Source organism: Phalacrocorax carbo, chromosome 27, assembly GCF_963921805.1.
Source record: "Phalacrocorax carbo chromosome 27, bPhaCar2.1, whole genome shotgun sequence".
NCBI lineage: Eukaryota > Metazoa > Chordata > Aves > Suliformes > Phalacrocoracidae > Phalacrocorax > Phalacrocorax carbo.
Window position 1 is genome coordinate 138,382 of NC_087539.1, and position 24,309 is coordinate 162,690.

At 53.5% G+C, this 24,309-nt stretch overlaps 2 long non-coding RNA genes across 2 annotated transcripts; both read right to left on the reverse strand.

The window, feature by feature from the left end:
* Window positions 1-2,327: 2,327 nt before the first annotated feature.
* On the reverse strand, window positions 2,328-5,688 carry LOC135317845 (uncharacterized). The gene is made up of 3 exons (XR_010376467.1): window positions 5,124-5,688; window positions 4,762-4,870; window positions 2,328-2,911 (listed from the first exon to the last, which is right to left on the reverse strand). It is a non-coding gene; the product is annotated as an uncharacterized LOC135317845 (long non-coding RNA).
* A 1,537-nt stretch (window positions 5,689-7,225) lies between these two features.
* On the reverse strand, window positions 7,226-23,671 carry LOC135317819 (uncharacterized). Its single transcript, XR_010376461.1, has 7 exons — window positions 23,552-23,671; window positions 16,430-16,513; window positions 11,178-11,307; window positions 10,563-10,669; window positions 9,766-10,451; window positions 7,536-8,170; window positions 7,226-7,462 (listed from the first exon to the last, which is right to left on the reverse strand). It is a non-coding gene; the product is annotated as an uncharacterized LOC135317819 (long non-coding RNA).
* Between the last annotated feature and the right edge of the window lie 638 nt (window positions 23,672-24,309).

Here is a 24,309-nt window from a genome sequence, read left to right on the forward strand (position 1 = left end):
GCAGAGCCGCGCGCCCTCCGGGAGCGGCTGAACGGGGCTGCCGCTCGTGACACGTACCGAGCCGTCCGCGACGGGAGCGAGCAGAGGAGGAAGGGGCCGGCGGCCGCGGGGCCCTGCCCGCAGGCACGGGGGGGGGGTGCGGGCTGGGGCCCGTGGGGCCGCCCTGCTGGGCCGCTGCCCTGCGCCGCACCGCGCTGGGGGCTGGGGCCCGACCGGCGCCGGGGGACCGGGGGCAGCCACGAGCAGGGGGCCTGAGCTTAGCCACGGCCTGCAAAACACCCCGCAGCGTGAGACGCTGCGAGGCCAAGGTGGTCCTTGGCAATGGGGGCGCCCGGGCTCGGCCTCCGCCGTACCCGTCCTGGGTCTGCGTGGCGTTCCAGGGGAACGGTGTTCTCCTTGTGCGGAAGGTGGGCTGGCCGTTCGGCCGTGCCCCGGCCGTTACCGATACTGCCAGAGGCGCTCGCACGCTCTGGCCCGTTACTGCTGCGGTACCGCGCCGTAGCCGAAAGAAGAGGTGTTGTGTTTTCTCACAAAAAAGCCTCCTACGGTCAGTGGAAGAAATAACCTCCTTCCGTGGCACTGACTCTTTTCGTCCAGTCCATAGCCGGCTTTCGGCTTTTGTCTTTACAGCATTCAGTTTGCTTTCTGCCAAGCTTTCTACCTGCTGTGAAACATTTGGATGGTTTTTTCCTGTTGCTTTTTTTCCCCCCTACTTGCTCCACAACTCCCACACCAACCACCCAGCGCGGCTCGCCTTTCAGCCCCCAGACCCAGGAGCCCTGCCCTGGGACGGCCCGTACATGTCAGCAGAGTTGTTCCAGCTCTCACCCTGTCCCTACCCAGCTGAGGACGTCTGTGTCCGTGAGAGACACCCAGACACTGCCCCTGCAGCATGGCAGTCCCCTGCCCCATCAGTGAAAACTGCGGCAATATCGGCTAAGTTTAAAAGCGTCGGCAGGAGGTGCAGAATACGTAAATAAAGCGGCGGTTGGCTGCCGGGTACGGGTGCGATATAAATACATTTTGTTTACAGGCCTTCGTGCCTATTCAGCGTTGAACGGCACCGCAGCCCACCCACCCCGGGGCTCACGGGGCTCGGAGAAGGGTCTCTCCAAGGGCACAACCTAAGGCAGCGCAGGAAGCCCAGCTGCCACGCTCCCAGTCGCTACGGGACGCTTGCTTACAGCTACACCGACGAGGGTGCGGATGAGGCTGGAACTAGCAGAAATGCTGACTCTTCTGGCCTTTTATTTGCGGAAGGCACAGTGCGCGAGCCTCGGCGGCTCACAGGAGAAGCGTGCAGCGCTGCCGGACTCTCATTCTCAGCTCACGTACTACTGCCAAAGCTCCTGCCCTGTGCTGTGCCAGATGCCGGCTGGCGTGAGCACCTGGGCTCCTGAGGGACCCCCTTGTCCTGAGAGCCAGAGGTACTCGCTTCCCTTTGCATGAGGCCTGTAGGAGATAGACCCTGCAATTTAAAAAATCTGTATCAAACGTGGCAGACTCAAAGGGGGGCATTTTAAAAAAGGCAGGTTTGTTTTCTTTTTTAACTTTACGATCTACAGCCTAGCAAAGAGATCCCTTTCAGTGTCAGTCGCTTGGCCTTCTCCCCTACTGACGAGGTCCCAGCCTCCCGGTGAGATCTCGCTGGAGATATTCTCAGTTTCCCTCAGGTACGGGGCTGCCCTGGCCCGAGGCCAGCGAAGAAGCTGACTTTGCCCGTGCCTGAATCAGCAACACGTCCAGCAGGCGACTTGCAGAGCCCAGGGAACCCTCGTAAAGAGGTCTGGGGGTGGGCCGCGCCACATCTGCGGCATCGGCCGTGGGAAAGGACCGGCGCAGTAAAGCAGGTGGGTGAAACCGCGGTCCGCGCCAGTACGTGCTGCTGCCTGGGGCATGGCTTTGCTGCGGGTCAAGTCAGATGCTCTCTGTAAGAGTCAGTCAGGACAAAGGCCGCAGCAGATGTCTTTTCTGCTCATTTTAACAAAGGCTGGACGGAGCCCATAGAGGAAGGCACTACGCGTCTTGCTGGGTCTGTTTGCCTGCCTTCTCGTAAGCCGTCGCGGAAACTTGCACGAGCAAAGCCTGTGCAAGCTGATGACAGCCACGCACGGTTGAAGAGGGAGCAGACGGTGAGAGCAGAGGTGCGCGCTCAGGCTGTGCGCTGGAAGCTAATGCTAATGCTGCAAAATAAAGAGTGGATTTTCTTTTTTGGGTTTAGGTGAGCGCTAAACATGACATGTGCGTGTGTGCGTGTGTCTCTCGCAGGTTTTTGTCATACACCCCACCCCCCCCGCCCCAAAAAAACCACCCGCACATGCCACGCGTTAAACAGTGGTTTTCCATTGTACTTAGACGTGCTTACATAGGTGTGTTGGTTTTTTCTTTTTTAATGCAGAAACAGCAATACGATAGATTTAATACAGCTAGCAATTAGATGGGTGTAGCTTTAGAGCGTCGGCTGTTTACAAAGCAACTGCACACCTTCTTTAACTCACAGTTTAAACAGGTAAACTTGCAGTGCATCACACGTGCTTTGTACAGTCACGGTCCACACGGCAGGCCAGATGCTTCACCCTGCCTTGTCCTTGTTCCCCCGACTCCGACGGGACCGCCGAGGCCATCCTGGGGACAGCGCCGCTTTCTAGCAGCTGGGTTGCTTGCCTGGACGCCCCACAGACAAACAGTCATTTCCCCGCTGAACCTCTTCTCAAATATTTTCCTAGCCCTGCAGGCCCCAGGTCCTTTGGTTCATATTTCCTTTTTTCCGGGCTTGATGCACAGGACCGACGATTTCCAGAAACAGAAACAGAGGCTGATTCAGTCCAGGCTAAACATTCTCTGACCTAAACCAAACTGCCTTCGAAGAGATAGCTGTACTGTAGGCACCACCTCGGGAACAGAAGTTGCCCTGTCATTAAAAAAAAAAAAAAAAAAAAAAGCAGGAAAACAAGGCATTTCAGGCTGAGGAGGCTGAACGGTGTGCTGGGGGCGGTGGGGGGCTGGAAAGAAACAGTTCAGATGATTAGAGCGAGCTTGGCGTTGCAAAGCGTGCCATTATTTTTAATTCGGCAGTCAGAAGAAAATAGATTCTGACACTGATTTCCTGCGTGCTGCGGGAGTTCTCTCCTCAGCATTCCTGTGCACCATTTTACTTTTGTGTCCCGTCCGCTTCGCTTTTGCGCTGTAGCTCTCCGGTTCTAGCTACGCTTCCCACCACCCCCATTACGCTTTGACAAGCCCAGCTCTCACTGTGCTTCCCTTCCCTTCCCTTCCCGTATGCGCGTGCAGGGAAAAGCCCGCGCGTCTGGCACTACAGGACACGCTCTGGGGGGCAGGAGAGATGACGACGCTCCCTGACAGAAGACACAGCTGAGGGGCGGTCCGCCGGGGCCGGGGAGATGGCAGCACCTTCCCTCAGCTGCCCCATCCGAGCACAGGTGCAGGTGCGCACTGAGGAGAGACAAGCAGGCAGGAGCGGCAGAGCGAGAGAGAAAATAAAATTCACGGGTGGGTGCTACTTGCGTCTCATTTTTAGCGCAAGACATTAATTCTCAGCACGTTCTTGGAGCTGCCCCTTTGGGACTCACGGAGAAGAGGGAGGTTGGCCACGCGGTGCAGCCCAGCTCTGCTTCCCCTAAATGGTTTTACTGTTCAGGTGTTGCCCTAATCTGGCCGGTACCCCCGCAAAGAGTTTGGGATTTCTGCTGCCTCTCCGGGCCAGCCACAGACCCCGACTTCATCGCAGCGAATGACCCTGCACTCGTCAGAGCGGTTGCCGAGTCACATCCCGCTGCCTTCCCTGCAGAACTGGAGACCCTTTTTCAGCCCTTGCCCCCTCTTCTCTCAGCTCGTCGCCCATCCCTTTATCAGTGCCGGCACCGATCCTGCCTCCAGCTCGCCCTGTCCCCACCTGCGAGCGCCCAACAGGAGCTAAATGTCTCCTCAAGGATGCACGGAAGAGACGCGCAGGTAACCCAGCACAGACCCCCTGCAAACATCTTCTTTCCATTTGCTTTCCTCTCCTGACACGAAGGGATGACTTAGGAAAAGCGTACTGCTCGCGTTTCACATGCACCGCTTCTACTTTCACTCTCGCTCTCCTTGGCAGTAATTAATAGCGGTGGCGGGGGGGGCTGGGGCATTCCCCCAAAGCGGCTGCGGTTACATCCGGGCGGTTGTGGCACTCCATTAGCTCTGTAGTTTTTAAATCTAAATCTTCTGGAATTGTTAGTTCTGGTCAGGAATCACCCGTACCTGCAAATTTTCTTAATAGCTACGCTTGAACCCAGCCACTGTTTAACAGCTCACCTTTATTTCTCTTCATTTAAGAACCTAAAGCTTCGTTTACTGCTTGGGTTGGAAGCAGGAGCTGTCGCTGCCTCTGAACTTTCTAACAGCCCTGTTACAATTTCAGTACTACCCGCTCCCAATTTAGCTTTCCGGGTCGATTTTCATTCTAGATTCTAAAATTTCCTTATTTTGTTTCTGATCAGGAGTCATTAATGCCTGCAGTTGATTTAATAACGGCTGCATTTAGATTGAGCTATTAATGACTCGCAACTCTATTTATGGCATAAAAAAGGACTGCCTTTATTTTTTTTAATTACAGATTAGGAATAATGACTGCCTGGTTTGTTCAGTAATAGCTGCGATTAAATTGAGTCACGACTCCTCCCTAAATAATATGTGTTTATTTGCACTCTAACAATTTAACCTCCCCTTCACTGGTCAGGGGCACCGACAAGTGCCCGCGCGTACCTCCGCGCCCCCTGCGCCGGCTCCCCAGGGAGCAGCCTCGTACCCTGACCAGAGTCTGCAGCGGCCCGTTGTCGGCCCAGCTCCTCGCCCTCGAGCGGCGGATCCGCTGCTGCCCAGAGGGGACGGAAACGGCGCGGGGTAAATGATAATGTGAAATGATAAACGAATAAAATGATCTCACAAGGGGGAAGAAAACCAGCAAAGCAAAAACCAAACCCCAAACAGAACACCATACCACTAAACCGCCTCACCGCCCCCTCAGCGCCCAAAACAGCATCCCGGGAGAAAAAAAGCAAAGCAGGCCACAAGGGACCTTTCTAGTACAGCTGCTGCCAAAGAGCGCCAAGCTCTGGAAGCCTTACCTCAGGCAACGCCTCCGCTTCTCTAAACGCCAGAGCACGCCTGCCCGGGGGGCTGAGACAGCCCCAGAGCTGCGACCGCCCGAGGGAACACGGGAGCCCCGGCGCCAGAGGAGCCCGGGGGCAGCGAGAGCTGCCCGAGCCCCGGCTGGGGCTCTTCGACCCCCGGGCCCCGCCCCCGCCCTTCCCACAGCGCCCCGCGAAAGGGGCGGGCCGAGCCCCCCGAGGGGTGAAGGCCCCGGGAGCCGTACGGGAGCCGCCTGGAGTTCCCGGCGCGGGAGGGGGGGGGGAGAGAAAACACCCAAACCGAGCCCCCCCCCGAGCGGAGCAAACACAGGCTCGGGCTGTTGCCAGGGGGCGGGGCCTGTCGCTAAGGTGGGTGGGGCCAGGGGGGTCAGACATCAGCCCGCCCGCCCACCCATCGCCGGGGGCGGGGCCCGTTGCTAAGAGCGTGGCGAGGAGTATCAGCACCACCCTCACCGGGCTATCGGAAGGGGTCAGGACCTGTCGCTAAGGGCTGTGCCTGCACGGTTCTGCCCCCCACGATGCCATCACCAGGTACCGGGGGGGGGGGGGGGGGGCGTCACTAAGCGCGGCGAAGTGTCGCTCCAGCCCGTGCACGGCTGCTGGCTGCAGTACCGCTGTTTGGCCGCACGGTGGCGGCAGAGAGCAGAAAAGGGCGTCACTGCGCATGCGCGGCTGCCCGCCTGCAGTACCGCGGTTTGGTCGCACGGTGGCGGCAGCGAGCTAAAAGGGCACCACTGCGCATGCGCGGCTGCCCGCCTGCAGTACCGCGGTTTGGTCGCACGATGGCAGTAGAGAGCAAGAACACGGCCACTGCGCATGCGCGGCTGCCCACCTGCAGTACGAGTGTTTGGGCCCTCGGTGGAAGTAGGGGGCAGAAAATAAAGCGCCACCGCGCACACGGAACGGCCCGGCTGCAGTACCGGGATCTGCTTGCACGGTGGCAGTAGCGGCCAGAGAAAAACCTCACCATCGGGAACGTGCCACTCCCCGTCTGCAGTAGCCGGTTTTGCTCGATCGGTGACTGCCGCGAGCGGGTAAGGGGAGGGTGGGGACTCTCCACCAGGGCAGCGCAGCTCCCGCCTGCGGTAGGGGGGTTTGGTCGCTCGGTGGAAGTAGCGAGCAGGGACACAACGTCGCCACCGCGCATGCGTCTGCTCCGAGTGCAGTACCACGGTTCGGCCGCACGGTGGCAGCAGGGACAGACCACCGCCCCTGCGCATGCGCCATTCCCGGCTGCCGTAGCCCAGCGCGGCGGCAGCGGCACGATCGCCAGGGCTCTTCTCTGGGGCGAGACCCGCGCCGGCTCCGGGTGGCGTTCGCCGGGATAACGGAACTGTTACTGCGTGCGCAGAGCTCCTGGTTCTCTGCACCTTCCCCACTCACGCAGCCCCAGCCGTGTCAGTCGTTGCCTCCGCACTACCCAGCACCAAAGTGCCTCGAGCATTTTAGTCCTTCTGTCTCGACTGCTTTAAAAATCAGGTGGCCGTTACTGTCCTCCCTCCTGCCCCACTCGCCCCCACCCCACACCCTAGGGAGGAGAAGCAGCACAAACCTGGGGAGAAAGGTCCCCTTTCCCACCCCCACACCCCCCCGGAGTAAGCCCCATCAGTTGCTGTAGGCCTGCGGCATCAGGGCTGTGACAGGGAGAGCAGCAAGTCAACAGGTCCTGGAGGGTTAAAGAAGAAAATCAATCAGGGGAACACAGCTGCCCTTCTGAAGGCAGGCTGCCCGGGGTGAGGGGGGCAGCTGTGCGTCGGGGCACAGGGCAGCCAGGCAGACCAGATGCCAGCGGCTGCCCTGCAAAGGAGTTGTGCGCTGCTGAGCCTTGGGCTTCGTTGGCTTGGCAGCGCCTCACCTCGCCTCTGCACTGCCAGGACCCTGCTCTGCTCATCCTGCGTAAGCACAAGGCTTCAGCGAGTACAGAACAGGAGGCCAGGGGAAGCGGGGCGGGGGGATGTCACCGGGGAAAAAAGGGAACTGCAATGTACTGCGATGTACTGAAAGGGAAATGGGATGTACTGGTAGGAACTGAGATGTACTGGGAGGGAACTGGAATGCACTGGGATGTACTGGGAAGGAACTGGGACGTACTGGAAGGGAACTGGGAGGGAATTGGGATCCACTGGATGTACTGGGATATACTGGGAGGGAACTGGGATGTACTGGGAGGCACTGGACGTACTGGGGTAGAACTGGGATGTACTGGGATGTACTAGAAGGTACTGGGAGGGAACAGGGATGTACTGGGATATACTGGGAGGGAACTGGCATCCACTGGATATACTGGGAGTGAACTGGGATGTACTGGGAGGGAACTGAGATGTACTGCTGTGCACTGGGACGGAACTGGGATGTACTGGGAGGGCACTGGGATGTACTGGGAGGCACTGGGAGGGAACTGGGATGTACTGCTATGTACTGGGACGGAACTGGGATGTACTGGGAGGCACTGGCATGTACTGGGATGGACTGGGATGGAACTGGGAGAGAACTGGGATGTACTGGGAGGCACTGGCATGTACTGGGATGTACTGGGATGGAACTGGGATGTACTGGGATGTACAGACTACAAAATCCACACAACACCACAGACACAGGCTGGAACTACCCTGCCTGGCGGATGCCCGCGTTTTGCGGAAAGGACATCACACCCTCTCTCTGCCCAAGAGTGATCGATCTCTGATCGGTACTCTCCGCTGATTTTAAAACCCCTGCCTGCCCCACCTCCGCTTCCCCCAACCAACCGGCTACCCTCACAAAGACAGCATCAGTCCCTCAACTTCCCTTTCAAAATGCTGGGGTTCAAAAGCCATCCTTTAAAAAGGCCACACAGGCCACGTAGGATGGTGCTGCAGTCACACAGATCCTCTTCATCGTCTCCAAACATGGAGTGCCATCAGTCAGCGTCACACCACTCAACGCTGATCTCTTCCGCAATGGCACCCTCCTCGGAAGCACTGTGAAGTTCCACTTGCTCCCACTCTAATAAGGCTGGATGTTGTGGCCACCATCACCCATGGCACCTAGAAAATCAGAGAGACAAACCAACCATTGTGCCTGGAAGCGATCGCCTGCTCGCAGACAATTCCACACCTCAAAAATAACCGCTGCTATGGTTTGCTGTTCATTGCGCACCTTGCCCAAGGAGCTCAGGGCAGACATCCTGCTTTGCACATAGTTTTGTGAGTCACTTCACACCTTTAAAACAAAGCATTAGCTAGTCGCAGGTGCTCACAGTGACACGATCTTTCCATAGACATGTGCCAACCTCTGTTCACCTCCTCCCTTCCACGTCTGGCTCCCTGCTGCACATCTGCAGCAACAAGAAAACAAAGGCAACAGCATGCTGACTAACACCCTAACAAACAATGAACCTTCCCCATTTGACTTCCCTACTCCACTAACCCGGCAAATCCATGCTTTGCACTCCGATCTGACATGCTGAGTCAGCAACGTCAGTGAGTTCAAAAAAAAGCCACACAGTAATACCTGTAAGAAGCATACACCCTTCCCTATTCTTTTGCCTACCCCAATAGCCATATCCCACACTCATCCTTTCCCCCAGCACTTTCATACAGCTCCCCTCATCTCCTGGGCCATGCCTCCGGGGTCAGCAGCCACACCAGGCACCTGCTCGTATAGTCCATCCTTATCTGATTACTCAGGAACTGTAACCTTCGATCCCAGGCCCACGTCAAGACATATAGGGAAAGGCACACAGATGTTGCATGCTGCTTTCCAAAAGCAAGAGGCCACCATGCAAAACAGACTAACAAATCCGTTTGACTGACTTGGCAACACAGAGACCCCAAAAGCACTCAACCCAAATGACCAACAGGTTCTAATCCCTGTCCAGTAGTGTCCAGGATATCTCTCTCAGCTTCCCATGTAATAGACAGCACCCCTGTCTGGGACCCTGTTTTGCATGTCCCAGCCCCTCCCTGCCTCCACAATGAAAACTGAACACAACAAATAAGGACTCCACTTCATATCCTCTCGTCCAAATGACGCTTCCTCCCTCTGCTGACGGTCGACACAGATATCCTCATGCCATTCCTTGAATGCAGGCTGACCCTTGGGTGCCTGTACTGCCAAAGGAAGAGGCGATTATTATGTTCTTACAGCGTGCTCCATCATCCTCTCATTCATCAAGCAATCGAAAGGAAGCTGCCTTCCCCATCGCTACATAACAGAAGTTTGTGCAGAAGATGGCCAAGCCCATCTCCATAAATGGAAAACTCTGCTATGACCCTGCTTTGCCTTTCGGTGACAGTACCTGCCATCAGGGTGCCCCAAACCTCTTTGTGAGTCGCTAGGAAAACCAGATACAACTAGTTCAAAACATCTGGCAAGTAAGATGCGACCTACAAACACCTATAGCCCACCTTATCCCCAAAGCCAGTCAGATAGCTGGCTTCTTCCCACACAAAACTCACGTCTTTGACAAATACACCGAACAGGATAACATCTATACTGAACAGCACCAAATCCTTACCCTCTGATACACTTTGAAAGGGGTTTGTGCACCCACAAAATATCTACTTACACTATCGACCCATGTACCACACTTCCTCAGCATCAGCCCCATCAAGAGAGGAGGAAGCCCAACACTACCTACCTGGATGCCCCAGCACTCCATTCCCAGCTCTGCCCCCCTGTCATGAGAAAACACTGGTGAGGATATCTGGAAAAAAAAGAGGAAAGAGCCACAGGGACCTGGATGTCAAAAGAAAACCTGACTTTACCTTCAGGAATAAACAAAAGAAATCCTGCTAAAAAATTCTAACTAAAACCCAGAAAATATCAAAGCACAGAAACCTCAAAAGGACAGGACACTATACCATGCAGCAACTGAGACTGCCCACCACAAAATCAGCTCCAGACCCTTAAGCCCAATTCCCTACAAAGCCCCTTAGAGAATTACAGAGGCAGTTGGCCGATGGAAAAACCACGACAGTGTGTCACGGTGACTCAGTGATCTAAATTGGACACCTTATGACTACAGAAACTGGTGCTAAAGCACAAGAGATAAACAAGAACAAAAGAACATAACTGCTGTCACTGATACTGGAGCAAACCTCATTGGACACTCAAGAAAAAAAGGCAAAAAGGGAACCACAGAAAAAGCTTGCATGCCTGGGACTGCAATAAAAGACAGACCCCCGGCTGGAGATCATTACAAGCACAACGAACACACATCCTCTTCTCCAACAAGTTCCAGGGAAGACAGCAACACAAGCCCATGCTGGAAACAAGTGACTAGTCAATGCTTCTAGGTAACAATGACTGTGGCATCCTGATGGACTGTGAGGGGATGGATGCAGAAATTAAGTCAAGGAATGCAGTATACAAAAGGCACAGAGGAGCGGAGACCTCAGAGTTCTGGAGTATACATTTTAATGTACCTTAACATACCTCATGTGTCCTGAGATGAGTCTGACGTTCATCCCCATGTGTTGCAATGCACAGGCCTGGACAGTTTATGCCGCGTCTCTCATTACTTTCTCGCAACCTCACATCAGCTGCCAAGAGACCAAAACAGAACAGACCCCATCAACACCCAAATCCAATGGCAAAACCCATCTGAGAAAGGCTGATGAACCTGCCTCCCTTTCCCAACCATCCTCCAGGCCTAAAATTTTAGAACCCCCCTCCTCTTCTCCTGAACGGTCAGGGAAGGAACCCCACCCCTTTCCCACAGCTCCTGCCCTGTTTTGCAGTCCTAAAGCCCCTGGGTCTGATGCTACTCTTCCAAGGTCTGCTCTATGTTCTGTGAGCACCTCCTATCTTCCATCTTCTCACAGACTCTGGCCTCTGCTACAGGCCCACAAAATAAGGGAAGTCCTGATGCTTGTAAACTACAAGGGGCCTGCTGCAGCTACAAAGGTTCTAGGGACAACAACATACTCTGTGGGTGATAAAGAAAAGCCATGAACTGCTCCATACCCCAAGAGACACTATGCCTTACGTCCCTGCTGCTTTCTTGAAAAATGTTAAAACCCCATATACAAATGCATACAACATACTCACCCTAACCCCCTACCACAGCATCTCACTATCACATCATGTCGCCAGGGGCCTGTTGCTGGGGGTGGGGGATGCTGCCAGCATGTTTGCTGTGGGAGCAATCCCTGGACGTCTTCAATTTTGGAGCCTGGCTCTGGCAAAAGTGAGAGAGAGAGTGGGAGAGAGTGTTGGGACCGCTGGGAGGCTAGGCAAGCCCAAAGCCCCAGTGTTAGTGTGGCTGTGAAAGGGCTGCGAAGTGGCAGTGGTGACCAGCAATAGCTTTTAGTCCTGGCACCTTTCATGTGGGAGCAATCCCTGATTGTTCTCAAAGAGCTGGGCTCTCATGAGAGTGAGATTCCAGTTATGTCGACTTGTTGTGGAGAAGACATTTCCACCGTGATCTTTTAATTTGTTTTAAATTTTAGTTATTTTTGCAGATATTTTTGGGCCATTTTCTGTAGTTTAGGAGGAGCGCTGTTACATACAGTGCGACCTCCGGAGGACTGATAGGAAGGACCAAGGTCCCAAGCAGACAACATCCCTCCAGACCGCAACTTCCAGAGGGCTGACGGGCACTCCCAGAGCCCTGGAGGACCGCCGGCCCGTAGAGTGCGACTTCCGGAGGATTGACGGGCACATCCGGTTCCCGGGAGGACTGCCGGCCCGTAGAGTGCGACTTCCGGAGGATAGACGGGCACGTCCGGTTCCCGGGAGGACTGCCGGCCCGTAGAGTGCGACTTCCGAAGGACTGACGGGCGCTTCCGGGAGGCGACCCTGCCCTGGAGCACTGGTGGGAGGCCCCGGTGCCGTGCGCCTGCCCTCGCTCCGGGCTGTGCCGGTCCCGGCGGCCGTGAAGCCGCCACGGAGCCGCTGCACGTGGCGCGGAGCCTGCCGGAGTCCCGGGGTGCTGGTTAGTGGTGGGAGCCCCACCAGTTTGCTGTGTCCCCACACACGCAACATTATTTATGAGGTGTGAGACTTCCTGTTTTGCGTAATTGCCTTATTTGCATATTTAGGCAACAATCGACATTTAATCGGTATTGCTAGTTACAGGTTTCAAGGCTCGAGTTTAGTGATCAGCCGGCTCAGCAGTTATTCCAAGTCAGAACAGCAGTTGGGAACGCATGGTGGTCTGGTAAGATAATAGTATAAAAATAACAAGTGTCTGCGCTTGTGCAGCGCTATTAAATGGAATACTCCTTGGGTGCAGTTAATTAATTCCTTTTACTTTACCTGTTTTTTTTAATTGGATAATAATATATTATTGAAGTGGCCTAAATTTAATATTACAAAATGCAGCAAAGGAACTGCCCGCACCCAAAGAGCGGTGCCGTTTGCTGGTGCTGCAGGAAAAATGGCCAGAGCACAACACCCAGACTCATCCAAAAGGGAAGATTCATTACTATTCTGAATCACAATTTCAGATTATGAATTAGAAACCTAATGAGGAGTACTTTAATGACCACAATTACAATTAAAGATTATTATAATAAACTGCTCCCACTTGGTATTCTATCTCTGCTTCATAACTGGACATTTTTATCATTATAAGATTGCTTGGGCATCGTTAGTGCATAAATTTAACAATGTTATTAAATAAATAATAGGCATTAATGATGCCCGATTACTGTTCTAAATGTTTTTAAAATTAACTTTTTGTTAATCACATTTAATTTGCATTAATTATATTTTAGCTTTACTTAGAAGTACCCATCTAAAAAAAGGCTATGTTTAAATTTAGGCAATCATCACTCACTGTTAGTTTTCTAATTTTACTTTTATTTTAAATCTAAATCTTTTATGTTAGTTCTGGTTGGGAATCGTTACTGCCTGGGATTTTTTTTTATTATCTACAGTCATTATTTAATGATTCATTTTTATTTCTCTTTATTTAAAAGCCTAATGCTTTGATTACTATTTTGCTTCTAAGCAGGAGTCGTTTATTGCCTCTGAACTTACTGAAAGCTATGTTATAGTTTAAGCATTAAAAATACCCAATTTGTTTCCAATTCTCTTTGTTTTAAAAGCTAAAACTCTACTAGTTTGCATCCGATTTGGGGTCATTAATGTCTGCAATTTATTTAATAATGGTTATGTTTAAATTTAGCTAATAGTGACTCCCAATTTATCACTTCAAAAAGGATTTCTAAATTATTAAATTTTTTAATTACAGTACAGATTGGGAATAATTACTGCCTGGTTTGTTAAGTAATAGCTGCAATTAAATTTAGTCATTACTCACTCCTGAATAATATTCCTTTTATTTATTTACACTCTGACATTTTAATTGGTACTTTACTACTAAGTGTTTTAGTTAGCACGCGTGATTATTTTATTATTATTATTAGCTAGAGTTGTTTCTCTACAGGTATTCCTTCCAAATAGTGCTCTATTATTTATGTTCTGCTATTTGTGATTTTCTTATATAAATTCATGGAATCATAGGATGTCCTGAGTTGGAAGGGACGCACAAGGATCATCAAGCCCAGCTCCCTTCCCTGCACAGGACAACCGAAAAATCACACCGTGTCTCTGAGGGCCTTGTCCAAGTGCTTCTGGAACATCGCCAGGCTGGTGCCGTGATGCCTCCCTGGGGAGCCTGTGCCAGGGCTCCACCACCCTCTGGGGGAAGGACCTTTCCCTAATGCCCAGCCTAACCCTCCCCTGGCACATCTCCCTGCCGTTCCCTCGGGTCCCATCGTTGGTCACCGGGGAGAACAGATCAGCGTCTGCCCCTCCTCCTCCCCTTGTGAGGAAACTGTAAGACCGCAATGAGGTCTCCCCTCAGTCTCTTAAATTGGGAGTAATTACTGTCTGGAAAGTTTCAAGTAATAGCTAGGGTAGAGTATAGGCATTTTTTACTCCCAAAGACTACTGTAGTTAGTGTGTTTAAGCTTTTTTCCTAAATATTTTAAAGTAAATAAGTATTAAAAATTCAAAAAGTAGAAACCAAGGACTTGGGAATTCCCAGGAAAAAGAACCAGAGTGCCTCAACGTGACCAGAGATTGGACAAGTGCTATGGTCCAGCTTGGACACTTGATGATTTTGCACCTCAGCTCCCAAGCTTGAAGCTCCACAGAGAGTGATCCCTCCAAGTAAGTGATTTGGCCTTTAGCCATCACCTGCTCTCCTCCAGCTCTGCCATCCATTTTTTTCTGGGAACCCTGGATTCCTGGGGGAACGAACACACGTGCAACAGACACAGCACAACATCAAACCGCTGGCGGCATGGCTGTGCCACCACCACCAGCCACACCCGACTATGCCAACAGGAGCCTCCAGCCGACACAGTGCTGCTGACCCGAGTACCATCAGCCACTGGCTCCACCAACAGCATGTCCATCGAAACTCACAATGCTGCCAAGACTGCAGCAATGCTACAGAAACGAACGTGAGCTGTGGCGAGGACAGACATGTTACAGCAGCTACAATACGTAATGTGGAAATGCCATGCCAGCTCACCTTTATTTCAAAGGAAGAGCACATGTGCACACACACAGCACAGAGAACTTTATTCTACATGAGATACACAGCTGTCCTTAGCATTTTCACAACTGTGTCTTCAGAGCAACATCATTTCTGTGATTTGGATTCCCAGTGGAAAACAAGGGAGCTCTGCACGTTGCAGTGGGTCCTCACCCTCCAAACCTGCACACAAGAATAACGCTTCACCCATCAGGTGACACCAGAAACTGGAAAGGTCCCACATTCGCACAAGCCAGTTACGCTCACCTGCTTCACAGCCCAATCCTCCTCTACACTGACCATCTACTTTAGCTCCTTGGGCCCTTCGACAGCCAGATCCACAGTCATCTCCCCCTGGAGAGACTCTATATGGCAGAGCAGGGGGGAGGGAAAAAACTCACTTGAAGGAAAAAAAAGGAAAAAAAAAATGCCCGGCTGGGTTTTTTGGGGGATTATTTTTGGTGGGGGGGTAAGGGGGTGTGTGTCTTTTTAATTAAGGAATATGCTATTCCAACTCTTAAGTCCAACCTACAAGGAAAAACAAACCATGTGTACAAGGCTAGACCCATTAAAAACCCACAACTCATTCAGCAGGTGCTGACACTGCATCCATTCAGCCGCCTGCCCAACCTGACAAGTGGTTACCACCACACATACAATGCCAGACACATTCACATACATGGCTGAACTTGTACCAGCAGTACATTCTGGATAGGACTGAATGACAAAGTGGAATTAAATCCTGTGAGAATCCTTCTCTAAGATATCCCCAGTTGTAAAGTGACTCCTGTAGATTACCAGCAACGGTTCTGTCACCAAGACTCCTAGTTTTCTCCATCTAACTCCCTTAACAGAAATAAACAAGTCCCAAAGGATGGAAAAAACCAGGATAGGGTTGACATAAAACAAAACAAACAAAAAAAAAAGAATTAGACACTATACCAAGGATGGTAAGTGATACTTAAATGGCTCGAACAAACATAAATTGCAAAGCACCTCAGAAGTGTTGAGAAAGACACGGGAGTCCACACAGAGCAACACTAAACTCCTCCTGAGAGGACTACGCAGCTAAGAGAAGGCCCGTCAAAGACCGGTGGTTCTGATAAGGCGGCTTGACACACACACTGACTCTGTGCCTAGAAGGGAAATGGAGGGGGCTCAAGGGGACAGAAGGCACGGAAAGGGTATGGAGGGAATCAGACAGTTTATCACTGTGCCTACAATGCAAAGAGAAGGATTGTGGCCGGACATGCTGTCCCACAGAGAGTCCTGCAGGGACTAGAGGGCACACAAAGGGCTCTGTATCATGAAAAAGGCAAATAGAGGTCTCTGGGATGCAAGCTACACAAATAGGCAGGTTCCCAGGCAACAAAAGGGGACCGGGGCTGGGTGGGCCAATTCTGGCGGTACAAGGAGGGTAAACGTGGGGTTCTTGTGTCCTCCAAAAGGCAAGCCCAGCTGTCCTGAGAGGAGCAGATTGAAATCAGAGGCGTTCTGAGGGGATCGGGACAAACAAAGGGGTCTTGAGAGGGTACGAGAGGGAAAAACAAAGCTTCTGGGATGAACCAAAAGCAAATGGAGTTGTTTTGAGGGGACCAGAGATAAAAGAGAGGAGATCGAATGGGGCAAAAGGAAAAACAAGCATCTTGATGCTACTGAAGAGCCTGCAGGGACCAAAAGGCAGGCAGGGTAATTGTGTAAATTAGAAGGAAACAAGCTTCTGAGGGAACAAGGCAGCACATAAAAAGCTTGTGAGAGATGCAAACACGAATGGATGGGTCCTGAGAGGAGCAAATTGAAAGTTTCATACCTCTGAGGAGTCCTTTTGTTCTGCAGATTGCTGGTCCACGAGCTTGGCACGCAACTTGGGGATCCCTGCCCAGGCAGTCCTGACCTGCAACACCACATGCACACAACTGTTCTCAGGAAGTCATGCAGTTTCATAAATGGCAAGTATTTCTGCAGAACAGCTTTGACATAGTTGTTTTCCCTCCAGAGGACAGGGAGAAATTGCTCCTGCCCATAGTACTGCCTCTGATAATGCACCTCCCTCCCTACCATCTTGCCCTGCTCCTGCCGCTCCTCTCCAGTCACTGCCCACCTCAGGCACCCAGGGCAGCTGGTTCTCACCTGCATGATTCTTCATGTCCTGCCTCCAGCCCATCCTCTCTGCCCCATATCCAGCAGCCCAGGCACCCTGGCCGAGGGCTCACCCGGGAGGATCTGGCTGCCAGATCGGGCAGAGCAGAGGGCAGGGAGAAAGGGTGTCCCTCCACACTGAGTGCCTGGGCACAGTGCAATGCAGCAGCACTGCAGCGACACAGGCAGCAGAAGTCTCTGGAGCACAACTGGACCTTCGGATGGCTTCTGGAGCAAAGGAGAGCGGTAATGGTGGGGCTCAAGGCCTGACAGAGGAGCCCAGAGAGAGAGGGCAAAAGGCATGCTTCAGGACATGAGGAAGCCCTCAGGAGGGTTACTGGAGGAAACGAGAGGCTCAAAGTGTGCTACAGGGACAAGAATGGGCCAGAGAGACCAAAGAAGGCTCAGGGACACGGTGAGGAACTTAGGAGGGGATCTGAACAGAGTACACGTCTTCAGGGGGCCAGGGACAGAACACAGGCAACTTCAGTGGCGCTTCCTGCTCTGCGTCACAGAGGCAGCCTCAGGAGGGGTCCCAAGGAGACTAAAGAGGTCCAAGCAGGGGCGGGGGGAGAAGAAAGCTCTAGGGCAGAATGAGGGCTGCAGGATGGGTTGGGAGAATGCTAGAGGGGTCCTAAAAGGACTACACAGGCAGGAAAAGGCTCTCAGGGAGCAACAGGCTCTCGGGAGAACTGCTATGTACAGTGCAGGAGGCCCTGGAGGAGCTCAAAGTCCAAAAGAGAGGTGGTCCAAGATGGGGTAGAAAGCCCAGTCTTTCACATGAGTTTTGGGGCCCTTCAGCAGTCACAGGGTTGTCCACATTTCCCTGAGACCATCCCCGTGTGCTGTACTGACAGGGCAGTTCTGCACTGTCCCCTCCTGGTACCACCTGTCAAAGCAGACTGAAACATAAGTTTACGTTGAGCTTTTGCTGTTTGTTGAGAAGCTAAAACCGTGAAGAAACACTGAAGATAAATCCCACCTTATCTTTAGGTTTACATGTTTTTATACATTCAGACAAACCATACATTCTCCAGATAAAGGAAAACTTGCTTTGGGACTAGCACCTTGGTATGTTGGAAACTAAGGATATGGTTTAGGGATAGAAGGGTAGAAAGAAAAAGATGAATGAGGAGCAGGATGGGGGGGAGAGAAAAAGGGAGAAGAGGAAGGACGGAAGAAAGACTGGGACAGGAAGCAGAACATAGAGACAGCGAGAAAAAGGACAAGGAAAAAGCCAGAGAGAAAAAAAGAAAGGGGTGCAGATCAGGGCAAAGATGGCAAAGAAAAAAGTGATGGGCTGCAGGATGGAGATGGAGAAAGCGAAAAACATTGGAGGAGCAGGACAGAGGATACAAGAGACAGCTGGCTGGATCAGGGGGATACAGCAAGAAAATGAGACGGGCAGCAGGACAGAGATACAGATGAAAAAGATGGGGACAAGAAGCAGGACAGAGGGACAAAGAAAAAAAAAGGTAGAGGGAGATGGAGAAAGAAGCATTAGGGACAGAGGGACTGTTGTAGTTTAACGCCAGTAGGCAGCTCAGTGCCACCCAACCGCTCGCTCACTCCTTGCCCTGTGGGATGGGGGAGAGAACGGGAAGGGCAAAAGTTAGAAAACTTGTGGGTTGAGATAAAACCAGTTTAATAGGTAAAGCAAAAACCACATGTGCAAGCAAAGCAAAATAAGGAATTCATTCACTGCTTCCCATCAGCAGGCAGGTATTTAACCATCTCCAGGAAAGCAGGGCTCCATCATGCATAACAGTGACTTGTGAAAAGCAATGCCATCACTCCAAATATCCCCTCCTTCCCCCACCTTTTACTGCTGAGCCTGATGTCTTATGGTCTGGGATATCCCTTGGGTCAGTTGGGGTCAGCTATCCCGGGTGTGCCCCCTCCAAACTCCTTGCCCACCCGCAGCTTTCTCACTGGTGGGGTGGGATGAGGAACAGAGAAGACCTTGATGCTGTGTGAATGCTGCTCAGCAACAGCTAACACAGCCCTGTGTGATCAATACCGTTTTTACCACAAAGCCAAAACACAGCCCCATACCAGTCACTATGAAGAAATTAACTGCAGCCCAGACAAAACCAGTACAGGGAAAGGCAAAGAGAGTGATAGGACCAGGACATAAAGGAAGAAGAAAAAAGCAGTGGGCAGCAGGACAGAAGGAGAGAGGGAAGAAGGACAGGAAGACAGTCAGAGAGGTACAGAAAACGGGTGAGGGACAGGGAGCCAGAAGATGGGATTCAGAGAACAAGAGGGACAGGAAGCAGGACACTGGAACAGAGAGAACAAGACTAATGGAGAGATGAGGCAAAAGAGAGACAGGGAGAGAGAGCAGGATGAAGATGGAGCAACAAATAATAGGGAGACAGGGATAGAGAGAGGAACAAAAAAATAGACAGAAAAGCAGAGTGAGCAAGAGATGAAAAAAGGGGAAGGGACCAGGACAGAGCCACCTTGGGCTGGGGACAGATCCTTGGGGGTGGAGGCAGCTCCGGACGCCTGGGTCCCTGACCCACCCTGGAGACACATGCATGCATGGACGGGGGACAGGTAATATCTATGTTAATGAGTTAAAACTACAAGAAGCTGCAAATGGGCACAACATGATGCAAAAAGGGCGGGGCAGGGGAAGGCTGGGGGAGGGGCAGGGTCCTGGGAGTCCCAGGGCTGGGGAAAGCTAGCAAAGAACTGGAAATAAATAGGAAACAAAAATCCCTGAAAAGCAAGAACATATCCTGATGGAGAAGAGAAAAAATATAATAATAGTAATACTAACAACAATAATAGATGATGAGGACAATGATGGGACTGCTTGTGGGGGGGACTCAGCCTGTTGCGGGGGGAGGGGGCAGGGGTGTTGGGGGTTATGGGGCTTTTCTGGCTAGGATGCTAGAACCAGCCAAGCAAAAGCACTCACTCCAGCAAGCTGAGGCAGTTGGGACAAAAATGTCCATTTTAGGGTATTTGAAGAAGGGTGGGGACAGGGGAGCGTGAACAATACCTGCTCCCTGGTTTGGGGGTGCTGGGGGCTCATGGGCAGCAGGACCTCCTGGCAATCTCAACCTGACTGAGGCCACTTTAGTGCTATCAACCCCACCCCACCCCAAAAAAACATGCTGTGACCCCACTTGGGGAATCACAACCTCTGGCCCTACCTCCAAACAACCGCTTGGGCACATTACAGGTTCACACACACTTGCGCACACACACCCCCGCAACTTCCCTTCAAAGGGGTGGTTAGGGGAACTTCAGAGGAATTTTTTTTGTTTTTCTTTTTTCTTCTTTTCTTACAAAAATACATGGGTTTGTGTCTCTTGCACTGGGCAGTTTGCCACTCACTGCGTTGGCCTCTTTCCTCACTACCATTAGCACTACCATTATTATTACTCATTGTTAATTTCTCCCCAAAAAGCTCCCCCCTTCCAAAAAAAAGAAACAAATGAAAAAAAAAAAGAGGAGAGAGCACAGACACACACCCCTGCCCTGGACTCCTGGGCCAGAGGGGAGGGGGGCACAGTGTCCCCACTCGGCACCAGCCTTGTGACAAAGTGAGCCACATCGGGCCCACGCTGTTGGCAAACTTGACAGTGATGGGCTCAGCAGCACCCAGCGGCTTCTGCCCAGGCAGCCTTCTCTGCCTCCACGCACTTGTCAATGCAGGTGAAGCCCACCCCCCCTGGCATGAGACACCTGTGCGCAGGGAGTCTTCGGGGGCAGAGCCGTGAGACTCTGCTGCATGCCCATGGGACCCACATATCTGGGAAATCCCCCACCCACAGACCCTCCTGTGGGACCCAGGTAGCCGAGGAATCCCCTCCAAGACATCCCACTGCCCACCCACAGGATCCAGGAAATGTTCTCCCATTCCATAGACCTTACTGGGGACCCAGGCATCTGGGCAGCCCCCCTCCCCTGGGGGGACCCAGGTGTCCAGGTGCATCTGTGACCTGGTCAACGATGATGTGGGAGGTGACGATGTGGCTGTACTGGGAGAAGAGTTGCTCCGCCTCCTGCCCCGTGTCCTTGGGGAAGCTGCTCGTGTAGAGGTTGGCATTGCAGATGGAGACCAAGCTAGGCCAGGCACAGGACACCTGGGGGTGGGGGGACAGTATGCCCCAAGGACCCATGCATCTGGGCACCAGAACCACCTCCCACCCATGGGCCCCACCCTCAGGGACCCAGGCATCTGCTCCCCTCCCCTGCAATGGACACCCTGGTGTCCACCCACCCGCAAAGGACCCCAGCATCCACCCACACACACACTCCCTGAATGGCCCCCGGTGTCCATCCCCACTGAGATGTATCTGACCCACCCCCAAGGGACTCCCTGGTGTCCAACACCTTGGTGACCTTGGTCTGCAGCTGAGGCCTTTGAGGGTGCTGATGGCCTTGTTGCTGTCACCCATCTTAGCACAGTTGACAAAACCATAGCCCAGGGGCTGGGCCTGGGCCTGTAAGTCTGCTTACACCTGCCTCCCTGTAGCTGCACCATGGCTGCATCTGCAGTAGCCAGCCACACACTTAGGGGAGAAACTGCAGACCAGAAGTTGAGGCAAAAAGCCAGGGAAGATCAGATAGGTCCTCCAGGCAGACCCTGCCCTGCCTGGTACCATTGCTGTGCAGTGCCATCTCCCCTTTCCCTGCTACCTTCGGGTGGCATCATTAGCAGGCATGAGAATCGCAGGTGCCCCAGGCAACTTGAAGGAGCTCTCTTGCCCTGGCACTTATCCAGGAGAAACTTGTCCCGGGCTGCCAGCCAAACCGCTATGCCACCATCAGTCACTAGCAATGCCTGTGAGGAAAGGACCGGGCATCTACCTCTTTATTGGCCATTAACCAACAGCCCACCAGTACCACACAACACATGGTCTCTCTCTCTTTGGGTTCACCCAAATGGCCGTGTTGATGACTTCCCTGACAGCCACCCTATCCTGCAACTTCTTTTGCTTCTAGCCCTGCTCCTTGCCTTCACTCTGTGCCCTCTCATTATCACCTCCTTCCTCCATACACTCTTCACAACCATTATTTGCTTCCACAGCTGGAAACCTACAGGCAAGATAACCCCAGACCAGGAAGAAATAAAACAACAAAAATCACAAAGCAGCCTAAGTACATCCCTGAACATCCCTGAACCGTCTGTGCTAGATGCAGGAATAAGCCATCAGAAGAATACAATAAGCACAGAAGAGAATGCCAGCCAGAAAAAACATACAACACACAACAGCGTAGCACAGGTATCCTGCTGGAAATGAAGGGCCAGAGAATGCTGCTCATTAGAAAATCGTTAGCAGCACTGACACAGCAAGATGGCTAACCCAAAAGACCTCAACTGTGAAGGTCATGATGCAGATGGCACAACACGAGGACAGACTAGGCAAGATGGATCAGCAGCTACTTCCCACTGGAGAAAGGCCAGCAGAGCTGAAAGGGTGGTCATCGCGATGGCCAGACTGAAAGACTTTGGCCAAGACAACCACAGTAGAGACATCACTACAGGCAGGTGGAAAAGGACCTGAGGCTGATGCGTTAGAGAATAGAGCCAGCAAAACAAAGATGACTAGATCTAAGAAAGGTGGACAGAAGGGCCTACAAACCTGGAATGCCACGATGTAGCACTCCCCACAACAGAAGACACACCTGATCTGTGCAAGGTCTGGCTTGCTTTGAAAAGTGCACTGAGGGAACTGAGGCACATGGAAAGGCACGCTGAAGGCCACAGAAAGCATGGGTCCCCCCATGCAAAGGAGAGATAGCAAACCTGAGACAACCAGTTCTAAGACGGCTGGCAAGGAAAACCTATGATACAAGAACACCACAATGCAACACTCAGTGCTTCAGCATGGAGAGCAAGATGAGACATCTGAGCTGTGCAGAAGGGATTGGTGAGTTCAGGTGGTGCTCGCAAAGTGACAGGTGTGGTGGCACAGTGATACACGTGTTGTGCATTTCAAACAGCAGGAATAATGCAAGTAAGAGTTTGGAAGTCAGAATGCCCATAGGCAAGACTGATGAAGCCTGACAGGTCCCACAGGTACCACGTACCTGATGGGTACACGGCAAAGAAAGGCCAGAGCCCTCCCTTCAGGCCTACCCTCCCCACCTACCTCCAAATTCCTCACTTCTGTAAGGCTCCCACCTCACATCCTCAGTATAGCTCTACAGGTATTCTGTCCCTAGAAGGCACTTCTAACAGATGTCTCCTTTCACCCACCCACCATTTGCTCTGCCTCTATGGCGGCTTCTCCAAAGCCTCACTGACCACAGCCTTGCTGTGTGCAAACTGCCGGTGTCCCCCACTGCACACCCACAGCCCTGGTGCCCATGCCACCAAGCGCGAGACCTGTGCAGCCCCACTGAGCTGCTCACTCAGTCCTCAGCACAAGACATGGGCATCATTACTGACGGGAGACCCAGCAACAAGGCTGCGTCAGCTCTGCCCTGAGCATCATAACAGCAGGAAGGAAGAACCTAGGAAGAGATCTGACTGGGAACACAGCACGCTCCCTCCATCCCACGTGCCTTTTCCTGGACGCCTCCATCGACACATGTCAGACCACGACCACAAACACAGCTTTTCTTATGAATTTTGCTTCTCTTTTGTTACATTCTTTTTGTGATTACAGTTCCGGCTCAGCAAATCCTGTATTTTGTCCCTTCCCAAGAACAGTAAGCTTACAGCAACCCATGTAGATTCTCTTATCCCCTTCCCGAGAAGGAAAGGAAAAAGGTCATTCATCGCTGCTAATAAATGAGACCTGCCTCCCTTTTCAAAGTTACAGACCTCCGTTTGCTCCCAGCAGACCCCCAAATCCGGGCACGACGGCACCACCCTTCCCTCGGGCTGCGCCCCCGCCCCGGCGCAGCTAAGCCACGTTGCCTCTTCCACCACGCCCCACCCGGCCGGCGCGGCGGGGGGGAGCGGGGCGGGGAGCGCGGCGGCGGGGAGCGGGGCGGGGAGCGGGGCGGGGAGGAGCGGGGCGGGGAGCGCGGCGGGCGGGAGCGGGGCGGGGAGCGGGGCGGGGGGCGGCGGCGGGGAGCGCGGCGGGGAGGAGCGGGGCGGGGGGCGGCGGCGGGGAGGAGCGGGGCGGGGAGCGGGGCGGGGAGCGGGGCAGGGAGCGCGGCGGCGGGGAGCGGGGCGGGGAGCGGGGCGGGGAGCGGGGCGGGGGGCGGCGGCGGGGGGGAGCGGGGCGGGGGGCGGCGGCGGGGAGCGCGGCGGGGAGCGGGGCGGGGAGGAGCGGGGCGGGGAGCGCGGCGGGGGGGAGCGGGGCGGGGAGCGGGGCGGGGAGCGCGGCGGGGAGGAGCGGGGCAGGGAGCGCGGCGGGGAGGAGCGGGGCGGGGAGCGCGGCGGGGGGGAGCGGGGCGGGGAGCGGGGCGGGGAGCGCGGCGGCGGGGAGCGGGGCGGGGAGGAGCGGGGCGGGGAGGAGCGGGGCGGGGAGCGGGGCGGGGAGCGGGGCGGGGGGCGGCGGCAGGGAGCGGGGCGGGGAGGAGCGCGGCGGGGGGCGGCGGCAGGGAGCGGGGCGGGGAGCGGGGCAGGGAGCG